The sequence below is a fragment of the Coenobita brevimanus genome, chromosome 76 (genome assembly GCF_032717465.1).
Source record: "Coenobita brevimanus isolate Jiangsu-jjx chromosome 76, ASM3271746v2, whole genome shotgun sequence".
Lineage (NCBI taxonomy): Eukaryota > Metazoa > Arthropoda > Malacostraca > Decapoda > Coenobitidae > Coenobita > Coenobita brevimanus.
In genome coordinates this window covers 17,330,811-17,339,260 of record NC_137029.1, presented here as the reverse complement: position 1 = coordinate 17,339,260, position 8,450 = coordinate 17,330,811, and positions in this window count along the sequence as shown.

Genomic DNA, 8,450 nt, shown 5'->3' with positions numbered 1-8,450 from the left:
TCAATATTTAGGCTATCTCACCTACATCATTGTGAACTAGCAGGTTGGCAGCCGCACTCGCTAGGCAATCATCACAAGGCCATGACAAGACAGAGGTCGAATTCAGCGTCTTGGATAAACAACACTTCGAGGAGGTAATGTTTGGTTATTTTTCATCTTTGGGTGGAGTAACAGAATCACTTACGAGGTGTTGCGCCAGGGATATGAATATTAAATCGCCGCTCTTTTTAGCTGTCAGAAGGGTGATAAACGCGCACTCCTGCCCCTTCATTCTCACCTGGCGTTTAGCATATCCCTCGTAAATTAAGGCATCGTAAGCTGCAATTTTGCTCCGCGTCGCTCTTACACTCGCATTAAGAGAGTGCAAGACCAAAGGATAATATGAGTATATGCATAAATAAAAACAAAGTGAAAATGAAAGGGTATTGGAAATTTTTATTGGAGTGGTAAATATGAAGAAGTTTTAGGAAGATGCTGGTCATTAGCAACTTAAGGTCCTGTCTTGCACACGATCAGACCCTGTATTACACTGTCCGACTCGGGACACCAGTAATTATATTCTGACCCAGGCGTGAATGGGAAGTCGGGCTTGGATTCACTTGCAGACTTACGATGACTCTTTGTGGTAAATGTGATTTGTTGTTGTTGGTAGGACAGGACGAGTGCGGAAACTATACACGTCTCTTGTTCTTCCCGCAAAAATAAATCAAAGCTACGGGAAGAAAACGAGGTGGATCATAATTAGCGCCCTACTACAAACTCATCGGGGGCTTTCATGTTGCGAGGACAAGTCAGTCTGCTGGTGCGGGTGTGGGTGTGGCAGTGCGGGTAGGAAATAAATTAATACTGCAGAATAGACACTGATAGCGTTGGCTGAACCGTCCTCACAAAACACCAGGAATCGCCCAGCTAGGTAGAAGAGGAGTGTTATATATGAACCACCCTTTATGATCCTCTATGATTTTGTTTTACTGAACGAACAATGGATGTAAAGTGATAAATCTTTCCATGTCTCTTGTTCTTCTTACTAAAACAAGTATGAGGTGCGAGAGGGATTTAATTGAGGAGTGAGGCAGAATTCAGAATCATATACAGTATTCAGTTCTATGTAGTAAATGTTATTTGTTTTCCCAGGACATGCAGGGATAACAGAGTGCAGAAAATATGTTTATTGTTCATAAGGTAAAAACAATCCTTATTTACGATAAACAGTAAAAAACAAAATGATCTGAATTTGCGTAATGGCTTATATTGTCATATAGAATAGGTTTGTGAATCCGGCCCCTGAACTATGAGGTGTTACGGGAGATCAAGAGTTGAGGCCGGACAGAATCGGGTTAACTATACGAGTTTGTGGTGAGATGTCAGATTGTGCGAGTGTGATGAAAGACTAAGAGGGTATTTGGTGTAATAGAGCCCTGTGAAGTTTAGACTGAAACTGTAAATTCATGTGCGTATGTGAGGAGGCACTACTAAGATGTACGCTTAGACGCAATACTGAGGTTATTTGTGAATCAGGACTTCTAGGATGTGTAGTGTGATGTAGGATTGGGGGAATGTTTGATGAGGCAGGCAGGACTGTGTGGGTATGAGGCAGGGCTGTGTTGGTGTGAGGCAGGACTGTGTGGGTATGAGGCAGGGCTGTGTGGATGAGGGACAGGACTATGTGAGTATGAGGCAGGGCTTGTATGAGTATGAGGTAGGGCTGTGTGGGTGTGAGGCAGGACTGTGTGGATATGAGGCAGGGCTCTGTGGGTATGAGATAGGGCTGTGTTGATACGTGACGGGGCTGTGGGAGTGTGAGGTAGGGCTGTGTTCATATGTGGCAGGCCTGTGTGGGTGTGGGCAGGGCTGTGTGAGTGTGATGCATGGCTTGTGGTGTGATGCAGGGCAGGAAAAATGCGTGTGCGAGGGAGAACTATATGGTTGTAGAGGATGAAGGAGGTCTGTGATAATGTGTGATGTGAACCAGGACTGGGTAGATGTGTGCTGTGAGGGTCTGTAGTATGAAACAGGCTAAGGAAAGTGCACACTGTGAATAAAATACGAATGGGGTTGAAATAGGGCTGCCGCTGAATACGATAGTATATGTGTAAATGCCGATTTTATTTCTCAGGTGAAAAAGGAAATAATAATAATAATAATAATAATAATAATAATAATAACAACAACAACAATAATAATAACGGTGCGGTAATAATAATCACTTCTAATGACCAGCTTCTTAATGACTAGAAAGTGAGAGGGGAGTCTACATACTACTGAAGATAAAGGTAACTGGCAGATTCTGAATGGTGCACAGTAATGAGTATCTTCATCGGTAGAGAAGCATGATGTGCAAGAATGTCAAAATTTTATGCATAATAAGATACAGGTCTTGAGACTGTAAGAAATGTCTGTTTGGGAGCAGGCTTATGCGGTGGTAAGAAAACTTTACCGTTATTTTTTTTTTTTTTTAGGTAGAAAAATATTGATGTACGTATGAGAAGTGGTGCGGAAGTTTTGCGAGCATTTACTTCTTGACCCATATTTTCCGTATGAAAAGAAGAAACTATATTATTCAACTACAGCTGTTTTTGTTATTATCAATATTATTTTCGTTGTCCCAGGCTCATTTGAGTGTGAATCCTTTCCGGTTATGAAGGGGGAGGGGAGAAGTTGAGAAACGTTTGTATTGCCGCGCAGCGGAACGGTTTGGTTATCTCAGTGCACCCACATTACTTTCTAGTACTACACGTATCTTACTATGCAAAGTGAATCGGTAATACAAGACATTAATAAATCAAATCCGTAACACAAATAGTAGGCCAACATACTTCCTAAACACCTTCCTCTAACTGTCAACACCAAATTACATGCACATTACACACTTTTAACTTCAGGAAAAAAAAAATCACAACACCCGCACTCGGAGTTCATTTCTGCGACAATCGTACCTTTTCCTCTAACTTTATTTCTGTTGAACACCAACTCTCTTCCACTAACCTCACCTCTTCTTCCTCCTTGAGACACAGCTGTTTGAGGTGACTGATAGCAAACCCTTCTCTGTATCCTCCTACTTTCTCTATAGACACTTCAAAACCAAAGGTGGTATCGTGTATACGTACAGTATGCCACAACACAACTTGCTCTTGTGTTCCTCAAGCTGAATCTTCTAAATTCTCTACTCACGGGTTTCAGTTACCCTGCCATTCTCTGACTAAATATATCTGAGTTGTACAATTATCCCCTAATTCTACTTACTATGAAAAATTCTTTTGTATATCTAACTTCTATGGCTGAACATATCCTATCAGTTTCTCCATTTACTGAAATCTCCATTCTACGTGATTTCAGTGTTCACCACCGACCTTTGGCTCTCCTCTCTTTTCACTGATCGACCTAGTAAACAAGCCTACATCTTTTCTATCCCTAATGACATGTAGCAGCTTGTACAACACCCTTCCCATACCCATGACCGCCTTGAAGAGAATTCCAGCATACTTGACATGTTTCTTACAACTAATTATTCTTCTTACCCTATTAATTTTTTCTCACCGTTGGGCTCCTCCGATCACCACCTTTTCACCTCAGCATATCCTGTCACTTAAGTAAGGGCTGTGGACCCTCCCAGAAAGAGGCAGCTGTGGTACTTTGGAGCTGCTGATTAGGAGGTCTTCCTTGGGGTGATTATTGCTTCCATGGCCAAGAACCACCTAAATGTGCCTCGTGCATCATGGAGGTTATTCTCTCGGGCATAGACGCATAGATTCCTTTCTCTTAACCTGTGGTTAATGTAAAAATAAAAAAAGTAAATGAATAAACAACTTGGTTTAATCACGCTTGTTCGTATACCGTCCACAACAAGGAGAAGACCTGCAGCAGGTACCAGAACTAATTCTCTTAAGAATCTCGGTTCTTTATGTCTCTGGCCGGAACCGTGCTAAGTCTGTTCTTCGTGCTGCTATCAGTAAATTCATTCATCCTAAATGCTCCGAGCTCTCTGACTCAGATACTTCCCACCCCTTCTGGCACCTTGCCAAAAATCTTTCTAATAACTTCACTTCATCATCCTTCCTTCTTTCCTGCACTGATGGCTCTGTATCTGTTCCATCTACTAAAAAAGCAAAACACTTTGCTCAGGTTTTCTCCTCCAGTTCTACCTTGGCTGATTCTGGTGCTCTTCCTTTATCACTTTCCTCCTTTGGCTTCTTCGTGACTGACATTAAAATTTCTTCGAATGATGTACTTTTTTCCATCAGTGGCTAAATAGGCTACTGTACTACCAACGCATTTGGGCCTGATGGGGTCCCTCCTGTAGTCCTCAAAAGCTGTGCTTCTGTGCTTACATCCTGCCTAGGTAAACTCTTTCACCTTTCACTGTCGACTTTTACCTCTCCTATTTGCTGGAAATTTGCCCTCATTCAGCCCGTTCCAAAGAAAGGTGACCATTCCCAGCTCTCGAACTATTACCCACTTTCTTTAACTCCCTGTATTTGTGTTTTTAAATCCAGTCTTAACAAAAAAAATCAAAGCACCTTTCCTACCATAACCTACGTTCTAGCTGGCAGTATGGGTTCTGCCAGGGACGCTCCATTGGTGATCTTCTCACCTTCCTTTCAAACTCCTGGCCATCCTCCTTTCGGGACTTTGGCGAAAGGTTTGCCATTTCAGTTGACATCTCAAAGACTTTCTCTCGAGTCTGGCATAAATCATTAAAATCCTGACTGCCCTCTTACGGTTTCAATTCTTATATCTGCCTTCATCTCAAGCTTCCTCTGTGGTCGTTCTATTGCTGCTGTTGTAGATGGCCACCGTTCTTCTCCTAGAACTATAAATAGCGGTGTTTCTCATGGTTCTGTTCTATCACCAACTCTCTTCCCTCAGTTCGTAGATGAACTATTAAACTGTACACATACGCTGATGACCACTCTTCACCTTTCCATTAGCTACTCGCAGCATCCAACTCAGCAATTGCTTCAACAAAGGATGAGGCTGTGACACACCTACAGTAATGTCTCACTTGGCTAATATCTCTGACTGGGGTAAAAGTAATCTTATTTTTAATGCATCACAGGCTCAATTCTAACATCTTTCAACCTATCGAAAGCTTCCGTAGGTATATTCTAATTTCTAACTATGTCCAACTCATTCCTGCATCTTCACTGAATTACCTGGGACTTCATTCTGTCAGAACTTATTTTGGAAAGATCATATTACCTCTTTTGTAAAATCTGCTTCCAAAAGATTAGGTGTGCTAAGCCGACTACGTGCCTTCTATACCGTTCCACTGTTGTTCACTTCATTCAAGGGTTTTAATCGCCCCTGCGTAGAGCACAATTCTCATGTGTGGGGAGGCTCTACACATTCCGCTCTTCTTAACAAGGTGGAGTCAAAAGCTTCTCGTCTCACCAACTCTCCTCCTCTTACAAGCTCCCTTCAACATCTGTCTCCTCGCCGCACTGTTGCACCTTTATCTTTTTTCTATCGCTACTTCAATGGTCACTGCTTCTCTTGTTTGCTTGCATCCCTCCACCAATACAGATGGCACATACCACCCGTCAAGCAGCAAACTCTCATCCTTTTTCAGTCCAACTTTCTAATGCAAGAGTTAACCGTTACTCCTAGTCCTTCTTGTGTAACATGTCAACTCCGGAACTGTCTTCCTCTGTCTGTGACTCTGCATTTCATACTGCCTTTTAACTGCATTGTGTCTCGGCATCTCGAAATGAACGGATTTTGAATATGGCTTTCTCTTGTTTTTTTTGTTTTTTTTCTTGGAGGGAACAATTTTGCTGGCTTCTGGCCTTTGTTTCCTTCTTCCTGGCATGAAAAAAAAAAAAAAAGTAGAAGCATTCAGTGAGTGCAAAACTCTCACTGTCCGATTGTTTTCAGTTGACTTTGTCATTTGATCTTGTCTGTTAACCTTTTCCTGTGAACCCGGCCTTTGCTTGATTGCTGTCAAAATCAAGTCCCCTCATTCTTCAGTTACTCAGATCCGCTTCAGAAAGTTTGGTGTAAGTCAGATAATCAACAGCTCAAGTTGACTTTAAACTTAAATGTCTATGACCTCTGATCTGTTGTCCAAAAAAACAGCAGGACAACCTCTTGTCTGATCTTCCACCATGTTGAGTTAATACAACCGATTTACATCAAAATCTCAAAAAAGTCACCAAACGTCGAACTGCGACCTTGCACTGTGACTTTGACTCTGGCTTATTATTCTAAAACCGAGCCCCTTCGTTCTTTCTCCATTCTTGACCAAGTTAGGTCTAAATCGGATCATAACTTCTTAATTTGATCTTGCTATGCGACCTTTACAACTAACCTACTGTTCTAAAAATAAGTCAGCTCCTAGGCTAATCTTCAGTCCTCCCACCTAGTCCGGTTAAAACAGATCAGTGCTGAGTAAATTTGCTTACACATAGACAGACACCTGCCGAGTAGAGCAACACACTGCACATACTGTACTGTCGTGCGTCCGAGTATATCTAGAATTATATTGTCCATCAAAAACTCTCTGACACAGTCATACTACCACACTATTGTCATCAGCGTTCCAACATTTGCTTAGCATTAAGTCACTGTCAGCGCTACCCAATCACTATTAAGTCACTGTCAGCGCTACCCAATCACTGTCCCACCGTTGTCAGTCAGTGTTTGAATGCGCTCTGCATCACACAGACTCTGTGTGAAAGTGTCCTAGCGTCTTTCTGCGCCTACATATTCATACGAGAGGTTGCTCCGGGGTCAGGCCTAAACCCGCACATTCTGAATGCAGTGCATGTTGCCTCTTCATTGAGCATGCAGTTCACTTGAATTGGGACCAGCCAGCTTGAAGATGACTTTGTTCTGGGGTTCACTTCACTTGCATTTTTTATTGTAATGAGGACATTTTTAATGCAATTTTTTTTTTTCCCCAAGGCCATGTTTATAAAGATGTAGGTAGTAACTGACAAGAAATAAGTCAGTTAAATAGAAGTGTAGACTCCTGGAAAGAAAATAACGCCTTAAACTCAACCTAACAGTCATTATCACTTATAACATAGACTTTTTTTCATGAAAAATTTAGTACGACTCACAGGAAGTGCAGCATAAGTTTTGATCGCTATATGGTTTCCAGGAAGAATTAACAGTTACCTGTGTTGCTTATATTATGGCCCATTTTCTTCAAACTACTGAGTATTTTTTTTCTTAATTTTTGTGGCTGTTATGATTTCCAGTTTACAATGAAACAGTAATAGAATCGTGCCTCATGCTGCTGTTTATATTATTTCCCAATAACGATTTTTAGAATGATTTTGTAGAGTAGAAGCCGTCAGATGTAATCATTTTGTTAAACTCTGAATGGATCATAATTCTAATATTCAGAATATTTTCACTATGTCTACCGTAACTAAGGCATTTTATTGAAAGGAACAGTACCTGTTGGTTTCCCGACCCACGCTGCTCTCTCCCTCCAAGCCTTCCTTACCGACCACTGGGAACGCGAGGGAAGTGTTATTTCTTCTCAGTCCCTAGGAACGTTGTTATCCAAGTCATATATATATATATATGTAATTCACCGGGTCGGTCAGGATCACTTGATGGTCATGATCGTCAGCATTTTACCCTCCCGGAAGGGAGCTGAGAGCTCATATAGTCCGATCTAAGGGCAAGGCTGTGACCTTCACACACGCACACACCCGTCCCCTTGCTCAAGGGGGACAGTAACCACCCACCTCGTCAGTGAAACTTTTCGCAACCTGAGCGAGACGCGAACTCCCGTCCACCAGTTGGCAAGCGAGAACGTTACCACTGCACCAGCGATGTGTGTGTGTGTGTGTGTGTGTGTGTGTGTGTGTGTGTGTGTGTGTGTAAACATTTACGGCACACTGTGTGTGTATGTGTGTGTGTGTGTGTGTGTGTGTGTGTAAACATCTACGGCACACTGTCTTTTTGTAGTTGCGTATTCTGCCTGAGAATGAATGATTACTTGGTTCTCATGTAGTGCCTGTCTGGTTGGTGGAAGCCAGCCACCTGCAGCACCGACATTAATAAAACAAAACAACTAACTAAGAACTGAAATGGATGGGTATTCACGACAAGAGCTACTACCTCGTTTTAACCGTTTCAGTACGATGACGTTATCTATCTATCTATCTATATACCTAGGCTGCTTTCCCCAAGGAAAGGGAGGTAGCCGAGACAGGACGACACACTCCCCGTTTACTCATCCATTCAAACACATTCATTCGCATCTTAGCCCCAAAGGGGAGAACGGACAGATCCTCAACGCGCCACACCGCACAAGGGTCAACTGCGCAATGCAATCAGTGACATCCGCAGCAGGGCCCGACAGCAGAGCTGGTTTACCCCTGCCACATCATAACAGACTCATCCCCTTACCCGCACCTGACCTGAAATAGCTGATCAGACCAAATGAGGAAGAATATCCCCTCAGGGCTGCGTCATCATTTATTCATTCATAA